Source organism: Scyliorhinus canicula, chromosome 1 (genome assembly GCF_902713615.1).
Source record: "Scyliorhinus canicula chromosome 1, sScyCan1.1, whole genome shotgun sequence".
NCBI classification, from domain to species: domain Eukaryota; kingdom Metazoa; phylum Chordata; class Chondrichthyes; order Carcharhiniformes; family Scyliorhinidae; genus Scyliorhinus; species Scyliorhinus canicula.
Genome location: NC_052146.1, coordinates 89,161,213 through 89,174,795, shown reverse-complemented (window position 1 = coordinate 89,174,795; position 13,583 = coordinate 89,161,213). Strand labels below are relative to the sequence as shown.

The following is a 13,583-nucleotide window of genomic DNA, read 5'->3' as shown; positions in this document are numbered from 1 at the left end:
AACTACCAACGAATGGCCCTGACATCTGTTATGATATGCTTTGAGTGGCTAGTCATGAGACAGATCAATGCCATCCTCCTGGGCGGTCTAGATCCATTGCAGTTCACCTATCCCTGCAATCGGTCCACAGCAGATACTATCTCCCTGGCCCTACAATCAACACTCGAACACCTCAACAACAAAGACACCTACGTGAGACTGCTGTTCGTAAACGACATCTCCGCCTTCAACACCATTATCCCGACAAGACTAATAACCAAACTCTGCAATCTTGGACTTGACCCCTCCCCGTGCAGCTGGATCCTTGACTTCCTCACCAACATACCATAATCTGTCAGGATAGGCAATGGCACCTCCTCCACAATAGTCCTCAACACCGGGGCCCCACAAAGATGTGTGCTCAGTCCTCTACTGTACTCCTTATACACACACACACATGACTGTGTGGCAAGATTTAACTCCACTTTGATCTATAAATTTGCGGATGATACGACTGTGGTGCGTCGTATCTCAAACAACAACATATCAGTCTACAGAGGGAAGATAGATCACTTGGTTGCATGGTGTACTGAAAACAATCTCTCTCTAAATGTCGGCAAGACCAAAGAACTGATGATCAACTTCAGGAAGCGCAGCACGACAATATCCCTCCTCCCATCTCATCAATGGCTCCAAAGTGGAGATGGTCGATAGCTTTAATTTCCTGTGGGTTACCATCACCAACTGAAATGAAATGAAATGAAAATCGCTTATTGTCATAAGTAGGCTTCAAATGAAGCTACTGTGAAAAGCCCCAAGTCACCACATTCCGGTGCCTGTTTGGGGAGGCTGGTACGGGAATTGAACTGTGCTGCTGGCCTGCCTTGGTCTGCTTTAAAAGACAACTATTTAGCCCTGTGCTAAACCACCCATTTGCCCTGGTCCACTCACATTGATGCAACAGTCAAGATAGCCCAACAATGTCTCTATTTCCTACGGAAGCAAAGAAATTCAGCATGTCTGCACCGACTCTCAACCTTCTACAGATGTGCCATAGAGAGCATCCTATCCACTGCATCACAACTTAGTATGGCAACTGCTCGCCCAAGATTGCAGGAAACTGCAGTGTGGTGAACTCAGCCCAACGCATCACAAGCTTGCCACCCTCCCATTGATTCTGTCTACACCTCCCGCTGCCTCAGGAAGGCAGACAGCATTGTCAGAGACCCCTCCTACCCAGGTTTTGCCCTCTTCCAGACTCTTCCATCAGGCAGAAGATAGAGAAGACTGAAGAACCGCACATCCAGACATAGGAACAGCTTCTTCCCCACTCAATGACTCTCCCTCGGACCGATCTGTTTCCTGTACGAACACTAATCACGCGCTATGCTGTTCCTGCTCACGTATTTGCTTTGTTTGGCTCTTGTTCCGCACTGTAACCAATCACTATTTGTCAATGTACTACTTGTCAATGTACTGTGTCGATTATTCTTCTTTATCTACTGTGTACGTTCCCCTCGCCGCAGAAAAATACCTTCCACTATACTTTGGTACATGTGACAAGAAATCAATCAATTCACCTTACATTTATCTTGGTCCAACGCGACATTTCTGAATTATTGCAGGTATGAAACAAGTTCTTCTGGTATTTCTTTCTGCCCAGAGCCCATTCTGAAAAGGCAATTGGTTATCAAATTTTCATCAGATTTAATTCCCAAACACACTATTAATGTAGGAGATGGGATGGTGGCTTATTAAATAATAGATTATTTGTAAAAACCACATGCCAGGCAATGAAGGGCAAACATTCTGGAGACCGGATAGTACAGTAGGTTAACATGTTCCTTCATTTCTGGAACAGAATTTCAATTCCACCCCGGCTAATAGAATTAAAGCTGTTTTCCTCTCCCTCGGTCGGCCCTGAAGATTTTACACCCAAATAGTTTTGACAAGCAAGGGTGCACAATATAAGAGTGCCTACAATTAAATGCCAAGGAAACTCTGTCAGAACCGTCAAAAGTATGGCTGGTTGAAAGATGAAAATTGTTGCGGCAGAGGGAGGGGAACAATCTTCTTCTGCGGCTAGGATTTTCATAAATTTACAGAGTCGACAACACAACCCTCCACTCGCCCTTCATTTAATCCTATCACTGAAGCACAAGACTATATCTGATGATGAATACCCAAGACATGAACAGTGAAAAACTCTTGCTAGGAAATAATTTAATTCTCTAGCAATTAGGTTTGTGATGTATGCAAAATCCATTTAATTCAAAGTCACAAGCAAAGGTTTTGCCATGCAACATGAAGGAATGCGCAAACAACTGAAAAGTTATGAAGTGTAAAATTAAAATATTTGTGTCACATTATTGGAAAGCTTAAAAAATTAAATAAATTAAATCCAGTCAACGGTGCCTTTAATGCTATAACATGACACTGGCCCTATTGGTGATCATTAAAATTGAAAGTCATCAAAGTGGTGGACTAGGAGTGCCGAATTTTAAATGTATCAATTAGCCTCACATCTTAGGTTTATCAGGGATTGGGTCAGAGATGACCCCTCCACCATTTGGCTTGACATTGAAGCAGGCCAACTCTGCTGTTTTATAGGAAACTCCAAGGCTGGATCTGCCAAATGTGAGAATCCTATAATTATGAACCTTCTTCGAGCACCGAGGATGGTCCGTCAGGTGGAAAGGAGATCTAAATTAACATCCTCTCTCTCCCATTCAAGACAACCCGGATTTTCCACCAGTTCTTATAGAACCATACAATTCCTACAGTGCAGAAGGAGGCCATCTAGCCCATTGTGTCTGCACCGACTCTCTGAAAGAGCACCCTCTCTAGGTCCACTCCCCCACCCTAGCCCCACAACCACACCTAACCTACATTCAGGGGCAATTTAGCATGGTCAATTCACCTAACCTGCACATCTTTGGACAGTGGAAGAAAACCGGAGCACCCAGAGGAAACCCATGGAGACACAGGAGAAAGTGCAAACACCACGCAGACACCCAAGGCCGGAATTTAACCCAGATCTTTGACGCTGAGGCAGCAGTGCTAACCACTGTGCCACCATGGACCATAGATGCAATATCTGGAGAGATAGACACATTTGTAGGATGGGAAACATATTCAGTGGTGCTTCTTTGTTGTCTTTTGGGCAGTTTTGCCAACATTTTGACATCCTGAGACACTTTTTTGAAAACATATTTGCACCTTAAGAGAATTCATCCTTAAAAAGACAACTGTGCATCTTGACGCTTCAATCTCCCGGATGGAAAAAAAAAATCCTAATTTCAGCAGAACCTAAGCAATTAATAAGGTACATTTTATGACACTATGCTCTAGATCCTGTATGCATATCTCTTTTGTACGTTATTTTATTACAAACATATTTTAAAAAGTTACAACACAAACAAATCAGAAACAAGCTTCCCAACAATCAACTATAAAGTTTATATACATTTTTCCCTTTTTCACCATCTCTTCCCCCCCACCCTCCCCAAATTGGCTCACCATCCCAACTCATTCACTGGGAGCACTTTGCTTTTCCCTACGTTCAACTTGTACCCCGAGAATCCTCTATACCTTCCCCAGCAGGCCCATGATCCTCTCCATGCTCCCCAGCAGATCCGATACATACAACAGTAGGTAGCGTAGAGCGACATCCGATGTTCCCTCTGTCCCCTCATAATCCCCTGCCACTCTATCGATCCCCTAAGAGCCATTGCCAATGGCTCTATAGCCAGCGCAAACAACAGTGGGCACCCCTGCCTTGTTCCCCGGTGCAATTCAAAGTTCCGTGAGCTCCTGTCGTTCTTCCACACACTCGCCCTCGGTGCCACATATAGCAAGCGCACCCATGCCATAAACCTCAGCCCAAACCTTCCCAGAACCCCAAACAAGTACCGCCACTCCATCTGGTCGTAAGCCTTCTCCGCATCCATAGACACCACTATTTCCAGTACCTGGGCTCCCGACATGTTCATAACTACATTTAACAACCTCCTCATATTGCTCGAGAGCTACCTGCCTTTTACGAAGCCTGTTTGATCCTCCACAACCACCCCCGGGACACGACCCTCCATCCTTCCCGCCAACAAATTAGCCAGCACTGTCACATCCACATTGAACAGCGATATGGCCCTATACTACAAACATTCCACTGTGTCCTTCCCCTTCTTCGTGATTAATGTAATCACTGCCTGCGTCATCAACTCCAGCAGCTCCACCTTCTCCAGCACCTTTTAAATGCCCCCAAGAGATGCAGGTCCAGCATCGCAAACTCCTTATAAAATTCCACCGGATATCCATCCGGCCCCTGGCACCTTCCCCAACTTCATTCCCCTTATACTATTCAATACCTCCCTCAATCCCAAAGGCTCCTCCAGCGCTTGCCTCTTTACTTCCACCAGTTGAGGAAACTCCATGTGCCTATCCAATATAGAACATAGAACAGTATATAGAACATTGAAACTGCAGCTCGTCTAAAAATCGTCCCACTTCCCCCTCTTCTCCCCCAAGGTCTGCCCTGTACAATTCCTTGTAATACTCCCTGAACGCCTCATTAACTTCCCCGTCTTCACCACCACATCCCAAGCCCCATTCCGTATCTTCAATATTTCCCTGGACCCGGCCTGCCTCTAGATCCTGTGTGTTATTGAAATGCTGCAGTCTTGAGAAAGATATCTTGCAGTTAATATTGATGAGGGGCAGCATGGTGGCACAGTGGGTTAGCCCTGCTGCCTCATGGCGCCGAGGTACCAGGTTTGATCCCGTCTCTGGGTCACTGTCCGTGTGGAGTTTGCACATTCTCCCCGTGTCTACATGGGTTTCGCCCCATCAACCTAAAAATGTGCAAGCTAGGTTAATTGGCCACGCCAAATTGCCCCTTAATTGAAAGAAAAAAATTAATAGGGTACCCTAAATTTATTTTTTTTAATATTGATGAGGGGAACCTGGGGTAATATATGGGAATATGCCAGCAAAGTTTCAGTCTGTAATCGAATGATGGAGGTGCAGTTCAAAATATTGCACCATCTGCGTATCACACCTAGTTTGAGATACAGGTTTCATCTTGCTATATCCCAATGTGCCTATAATGCCAGATAATTAAGGGTGACTATACAGTGTGTGTGGTCCTGTGTCAAAATTGAAACCCACTCGTCTGGTAAACAGCTCGAGAAGATATTTGGTACGGCCTTAGAATTTGATCCTTTATTCCCAATTCTGGGGGCTTCCAGATGGAATCATTGACTCTAATGGAAAAGAGGCTGTATATATATCCTAACCATCACAGCACGGAAGAACATCCTTTGCTCCTGGATTAGCAATAAGAATCATTCAATTTGAAATTTGCATAAAATTATTATGGAGCATATCGCTATGGGATTCATAACTTGCAGACTCTGTTCTAAATCGTGCATTCCGAAAAGTACAGCACCTCTATTTCAAATTTATAGGCTCTGCTGTGTCTGACTTGCTACTACAAAGATTTCCATAAGTTATGTAGCACCGTTTTGAATTTGCTGTGTGTGAAGATGTGCATCATATTGCCATGCTTCCTTTCTCTTCTCGCTATTCTCTAGTTTATCCACTTTTTAAATTTATATGAAATGGTTCGAGGCACTACATCGAAGAAACAACTGTGTTGGTATTCTTCGGACTTTTTCTGTACTCATGTATACATACCATACATACTGTGCCAGTTTTGAGGGGTTTTGCATTATTTGTAAAAATGGAAAAATTCTAAATGTTAATATATATTGTTATTAAAGTAGGTTGGTAGTAATGTTTCATATTGGTACCTGCAACCAGTGAGTCCACTCCAGAAGTTTAAAAACTACAGTAAATCAGTGAGTCTTACACTGAACCATGGTGATTCACTGTATTTTCTTTGCCATTTAAAGAGAGTTGGCATGCACTGGATGAACTATTCTTGGATTAAATGAACAAATAAAAGTTACACTATTAGCATTAGATTCTCATTTTGCTACAACTGAACTACAGTAAGCTACTATTATGAAATGATGAAAGATTTGTACTCAAATAGCAAGACAAAATATCGGCTTGAAATTAATATTTAAATTAGCCAACTATTTCTGTGCCTCAAAATAAAAAGATTCAGACTAGAATGCACACATAATATTTATAGTTGGCTCAAAGCTTCAAAGAATACAGAAATTTCCCTTGGCAACAACACTACTAAAATTGCATCACCAGAATTTATAAGGTCTGGAGCACCACCATGAAAGCAGAGATTCATACAGATCGGTTATGATACATATTTAAATGGCACTCTTAAAAAGGAACTCAGACACAAAAGAAAATCCGCTCGTTTCAATTGTGGTTTAACAAACATTCCTTTTGACTTTGGAACCAAATTCAATCCCAAACTCACTGGCTAAAAGTCACATCAAATGACTGTAGAAGCTCTATTTAACAATGTTTTAGCAGTTACAACTTAATTTCCAAGGAGCACAGTGGCTGTAATTGACAAACTCACTCAAACAGGTCACAAGGAGAATTGGTTAGATAAACTGAAAATATTGGTAGTACAACAACGTCAGAGTCAACATTCATTATGGAAGCAAAAGCATAATCAAGTCCATGATGTAGTTGTGGTTATGATGTTTATTGGGGGCAATTTGTCTCTTCCATTCCCCAGCATCACCTGGACCAAATTCATCTTTAACAATAGAATTATTTTGAGATTTAATTGTTACCAGCTTTCTTGTATGTATTCCTCCCTAGCACAAAGGTAATCCCAACCACTGCAAGGACACAAACTAGCAAGCTTCTACATGCAATATACACACCACTTCTGGTCAGGCATTAGTAGTGGCTAGCATGAAACAAGCCAATTTGTTGACCTTCCCATCAGCAAGGCACTTGATTAACACTCAGTGCTGTGCTCAGTGGATCTGAGAGAAGTCAGTGACATCACTACAATTCAGACCCAGCTCTCCTGGTCGATGAGATATTATGCAAATATGCTGCATCACTGTGCATGAAATAAACGTGATGTATTTATTTATGCTCCATTAAGATACAAGCTGACTATAATGTACCAAAGCATCAGCAGCACGATAGTGATTTCAAAGAGGATACATATGTCTGCCAGAGCAAAACAACATACAGGAATCAACATTTTATGCTGCTTCAAAGCTGTAATCATTTAAATGTTATCCAAATGCAAGCTTCAGAATCACAATGTTGTCTGTATAACTTTACACATGCAAATACAGCCAACTGCCAATTCAGAGTCTCCAAGGTGTCACACCTTCATCCCTGTTGAAATGAATTATGTGGTCACGCACATGTGCTGTGGGCACAGTAGTAACAACTTGCTGCAGTGTGCAGTTAGTTTCTGGAGTTACCAATGCTCCAGAGCATGCTTAGAAACATTATATAGAAATAAAGTAGCTGTATTTGTAGGCAACACTTTGTTCGTGATCTACCTGTACTGGTTTTGATCATCAGACGAGAGCAATTCTCCAGAAGTATTTATCCCTTACCAGTTTTATTTTTTTATATGACATGACTGCAGGGCTAAGTATGAAGTAGTGGTGAAATGTAGGGTGGAGGGTATGGGAAGAAATGTTCATCTGTGATATTTCAGGTATCGCTATGGGGTAAAACTAACAAACCAGTTATTCCCACCCTTCAATTATGTCTGCAAATCAGGGGAATAGACAGGATGGGTGGAGTGTTATAATTACAAAATCTAGACCACTAAGAATACGTCAGAATTGGAACTGGCAAGATTGAACTAATATTTAGTATCATGACTCTCAAACACGACTGTTTGTGAACAGATTTCCTCCAGAAAAAAACCTCAAGAAATTCAACGCCCAATATTAGAAAAACAAGATTCTTTCTTTCTCTTGAATCTTGCTTTCTGCAGGGTTGATGTAATGACATCCATACATGCACACTGCATGAGGAATGATACAGTAATTCAATTCCAAGCTGCTTACATGCTCAGTGGAGATACTTAAAGGAACAGTTTGTTCCCACATAGCTATTTAACTTTCAGAAGAACATTTTTGACTGAACTGCAAAACCACAAATTTGAGTTTAAGAATATGCCTCAAAAATTAAAATATACATACATGTTCAAGATGATAAAAATGAACAAGGCACAGCTCCTTGGGAGTAGCGCAAACTTGGGCAGACAAGACATGACTCTTTTAAATCCCTCATTCTACTACAATCCCATTATGTGCTGCCTAGATTAACATAAGGCCAGCAGCACAGGTTCAATTCCCGTACCGGCCTCCCCGAACAGGCGCCATAATGTGACAACTAGGGGCTTTTCACAGTAACTTAATGGAAGCCTACTTGTGACAATAAGCAATTTTTTTTTTAATTATTAAAATAAGGGCATAAACAGGAGGGGTAAGCCATAAGGCCCATTGCGTCTGCTCCACCATTCAATATAATTATGGGTGTCTGGGGGCTTCATTTTCCCACCCATGCCCCATATCCTTTAATTCTCTGAGAACACATAAATTTGTCTGGAACAAAAAAAATAGAAAAGGATAGGTACAATATATATATTTTTTTTTTTCAAAAACAGCTTTTTCATTTTCCTCCCATTTTTTGATCAAGTCCCACGTATCATTTCCTGGATGAGAAGATAAACAAGCAATCTGCCTCAACTCTCGCTGCCAAAACAATCCCATAAGTGGCCAATATTAAATGCACAAGTATACTCCCAATTTCAGACTAGGGTTTGTCCATGGAGAAAACCTACATATCAATTAATATAGACATCAATTACAACCCAATGTTTTTAAAGAGGAGAAAGCAGGGCTACACCAAGACAATACTGACACAATCTAGTTTATATAGAACATCCATGTTTATGCATGAAACAAGCCAATTTGTTGACCTTCTCATCAGCAAGGCACTGGATTAACACTCAGTGCTGTGCTCAGTGGATCACAGCATATATATATGTATATATCATATACATACATGTGAACCTTTTGAGAGTGGCTTTAATATATAATTGCAATACAGAAAATAATCTTTACAATAACATTAAGCACATGCCAGAATCACTCTGCAGTGCAATTTTAGACATAAAACAAAATAAAACATCCATAATTCGTTCGGCACATAACTAAAGCTTTGTCATTTAGATGTTGGACGGGGCAGCACGGTGGCACAGTGGTTAGCATTGCTGCCTACAGCGCTGAGAGCCGGGGTTCGAATCCCAGCCCTGGGTCACTGTCCGTGTGGAGTTTGCACATTCTCCCTGTGTCTGCGTGGGTTTCACCCCCACAACTCAAAGATATGCAGGATAGATAGATTGTCCACACTAAATTGCCCCTTAATTGGAAAAAAGAATTGGGTACTCTAAATTTATTTTAAAAGCTTAGGTGTTGGACATGAATGTAGGATTTTCTTTTGAATACAAGTATTTAAATTCACCTGCTCTTTAAATACTACCTCCAGCTATTATTTTATCAGCAATATTGAAGGAGAGATAGTCTGGAGCAAAGACCTCACCTCTGCCAATAATACAGATAGGTGATGCCGTTGTGGAATTGTCACTGGATCAGTAATCCAGAAACCCAGGATAATGCTCTGGGCACTTGGGTTTGAACCCCACGATGGCTGATGATGAAATTTGATTCAATAAAAATCTGGAATTAAACGTCTAACGATGATCGTAAAACCATTGTTGATTGTCAGAAAAACACATCTGGTTCATTAATGTCCTTGAGGGAAGGAAATCTGACATCCTTACTTAGTCTGGCCTACACGTGACTCGTGTGGTTGACTCTTAAATGCCCTCTGAAATGGCCTAGTAAACCCCTCAGTTCAATTGGCAATTTGGGATGGGTAACAAATGCTGGCCCAGCCAGTGACACCCACATCCCATGAACAAATGCAAAGAACAAATGGCGTTTCTTGATTAACTGGGTGCACACACTGCTCCCAGAGTTTATGATAATGAACACTATAATGTTCAAGAAATGATGGACATGCCATATGCAAAAAAAAGTTTACTGTACATTCCAGTCATGGCTGATTGACAAAGGAAAGCTGATTGAAGAGAGAACGTGCTTATGTGTTACAAGGTGATTCTTCAACACACAAACACCACTTCTTTTCAGTCAGCTCTCTTTCTGTACACTGATATAAACTCCAGCTCCAGAGCATGTCACCAAAATAGACATGATCAATTGACTCTTAGTTTTACAATTCTGAGTCAGACCTGAGCTTTAAAACTGAATACAGAGAGATTTCATTTTGCACTCTCCTGTCCCCTCCACCCGACATCCCACCACCACTTCACACTTCACCGCTGCAGCCAAGTAATATCAAAAAAATTAAACTAGGGGGAAAAACACTTCTGGAGAATTGCTCTCAGAATTCCCTTCAGGTGATCAAAACAGTCCAGGTACATTACAGGAACAAATTGTTACCTACAAAGATGTATAACCACATTGCATTGACGGGCAGACGCCGACAAGAATACATACATTGAGGAGGACACCTAGACCAAAAAGTGTATGAAAACTAGAGAGTTAGCTCCATCATGCGAACCCACCTCCCATCCATTGACTCTGTCTACACCTCCGCTGCCTTGGGAAAGCAGGCAGCACAATCAAAGACACCTCCCACCTGGGTTATTCTCTCTTCCAACCTCTTCCATCAGGAAGAAGATACAAAAGTCTGAGAACACGCACCAATAGATTCAAAAACAGCTTCTTCCCTGCTGTTACCAGACGCCTGAATGATCCTCTTATGGACTGAACTGATCTCTCTATACATCTTCTCCACTGTTGTAGCACTATGCTTTGTATGTTTCACCCAATGTCTATGTATTTACATTGTTATGTTCCATGTTTTTTCATGCATGGAACAATCCACCTGGACTGTACACAGAATAATACTTTTCACTACCTCAATACACATGACAATAAAACTAAATAATACCTTAATTCCCAGTTGCAACAATTATGTCTAACTGTGTGCAGGAACGAATATACAGGACAAAAACAGCATTAGAGAAAGATCATTATACGGACAAATTATGTGCACTCTCAGACTCAATATAGGCTAATGGCTAAATATTTCACTCCACATAAACAATGTCATCATTCTGTATGAATGTTGTAGATTGTGTTAGACCCGATGGTGGTCACCCTGAGTAGCACAACCTTCCGTAACCTACCTGGAAGCAATAGATGAATACTGCCTTTCTGGTGTCATTTAAAGTATAATAAGGACAACACTGTGTTCCTGCTAATGCTGGCATATAAAAATTACAGACTGAAACATGACAAACAAAATGCAATAGTCTGTAAAACAGACTCTACTAGCATTGTCCCATGTACACTGTATATAATAATTGACCATGTATGTTACAAGACCACAGCATAATAAAAAGGTTCTGATAAGGAACAGGACTGAAGCAAAACTGGTTTAAAGGCATCACACCGTGGCTGCAATACATTCTCAGACAATTGCTCCGTAATGTTTTCAAGTGAATCTGACTGCATAGATCTAATTTTTAAATTGTATTTTCTCCAGACAGCTGTACATCTCCCACAGGAGTATTTTCAGTCTGCGATCACCACCTAGATTCCTATCTTTCACTGCCAATCTAGGTTTTGCCAATCAGACAAGGCAACAACACCATACAGGTGAGATAAGAATTGCGATGTAGCCAAGTGAGACTGCATCGTCTGGTGTCCGGATATTACAAGGTTACTGTTTGCGGCATTTCGCCAGCTTATTTCATTAGAGCAACAACAGCAAGAGTAACATCTTAATCTTCCACCCTTGAACAAGAATAATCCGACAGCTGACTCCAGTGCAGAGTCATCTTTTTTAAAAATGCATTTAATTCCGAAATGATAAACGTGGCAGGTTTGATCAGATGTTTTAATTGTTCAGCCGAAAAGTTTTTTAAAATATACATATGTAGATATGGCAATTTAAGGGTTGCTGCAGGGCTGAATTTGCAATGCTTCACTGTAACCGCCTCCGAGCAGTAAAACCCCAACTGCAGCCAGAGCTGTGGGCAAGGCAGCGAGGGGGGGGCTCTGGCCAGAGGCAGAATGAGAGCGGAAATATTCGGCATGTCGCAAGTTCGGTGCAATTCAGGCTGCGAATTGGATCCGAATGCATTAAACAGCGCTGCGCTTTTTAAAGGTCCGGCACGCAATGCATTTCCAGCAAACAGAAATGCTGCATTCCAGCAACAAGAAAAAAGGCTGCATTAGGGAAAACTCTCGACATTTTCCTTCATAAAAAATCCACCATCACATCTTAATTCACCTCAACACCATCTCCCCTTGTGGAAAAACAACCATCGCCAAACCCTCGCCAACCTCTCTATATTTTATATATATATATATATATCCATATATACACAAACGCGCTGGCATATTCTCCCCTCCTCCCTCCGCTGCAATGTATTTTTTTTTAACAATCACTGACAGTGTTTGCCACTCTCGGGGTTTTGCTCTCTCAACTACTCGAGGAGAAAGGTGAGCCGCTTTTACCTGCAACCTCCGCCCGGCTCGCGCACCTCCGACTAACCGTCCCGGCAGCCGGCAGCGCGCATGCGCCACCTCTGGCAGCCGGCCGCGCGCATGCGCTGCCACCGCCCACTCCCCTCCACGCGCCGCGCGGGCAACATCTCCGGAGCATGCGCACAAGTGAGAGCAGCACATGGCTGGACGTGTGAGACGAACTACGGGGCGGGGGGAGGTTGCCGAGATTGAAGAGGGGGGTGAATGTACAAGAGGAAGAAGGGGAGTACGAGGAAAAGAGGGTGGGATGTGGGGTGAAAGGTGGCTCGTAGGTGGGGTGGAGAGAGAGGACGCAGGGAGGGTGAAGGTGAGAGAGGGAACAGGCTCGAGAGTGGGGGGTCGGAGAGGCTACAGAGGTGGGAGGGAGAGCGGGTGTGGAGAGGATGTGAAGGGAACACGGAGGGTTGGATGGGGAGAGGTAGAGTTCAGTGGGAGCAGAGGGGAAGGCGAGAGAGGGTGCAGAGAGAGTAGGGAATGGAGTGACGCGGTGCAGAATTGAGTGAGACTAAGGAAGCAAGGAGAGGGGGGGGGTGCAAGAGCCAGGCAGGGAGCAAGAAAAAAGAAACTGTGTGCAGGAGGGAAGGAGGGGAGAGGGATAAAGAACTGTCTAGGTCATAGAAGCCAAAGAGTAGCAATGGAAGGGTGCTTTTATGATTGGAGGGCTGTGACTAGTGGTGTTCCGCAGGGATCAGTGCTGGGACCTTTGCTGTTCGTAGCATATATAAATGATTTGGAGGAAAATGTAACTGGCCTGATTAGTAAGTTTGCAGACGACACAAAGGTTGGTGGAATTGCGAATAGCGATGTGGACTGTCAGAGGATACAGCAGGATTTACATCATTTGGAGACTTGGGCGGTGAGATGGCAAATGGAGTTTAATTCGGACAAATGTGAGGTAATGCATTTTGGAAGGGCTAATACAGGTAGGGAATATACAGTGAATGGTAGAACCCTCAAGAGTATTGACAGTCAGAGAGATCTCGGTGCACAGGTCACTGAAAGGGGCAACACAGGTGGAGAAGTTAGTCAAGAAGGCATACG

The 13,583-nt window shown here is 42.6% G+C and overlaps 1 protein-coding gene across 5 annotated transcripts in view; it reads right to left on the bottom strand.

The window, feature by feature from the left end:
- Positions 1-12,577, bottom strand: part of ahdc1 (AT hook, DNA binding motif, containing 1) — a 308,161-nt gene extending 295,584 nt beyond the window's left edge. For 4 of the 5 annotated variants that reach the window (XM_038795173.1, XM_038795171.1, XM_038795145.1 and 1 more), the window contains exon 1: positions 12,513-12,577. The gene's annotated coding sequence lies outside the window, so the exon portion shown is untranslated. The remainder of the gene's footprint in view (positions 1-12,512) is intronic. The other variant, XM_038795174.1, reaches the window with a different exon arrangement.
- Between the last annotated feature and the right edge of the window lie 1,006 nt (positions 12,578-13,583).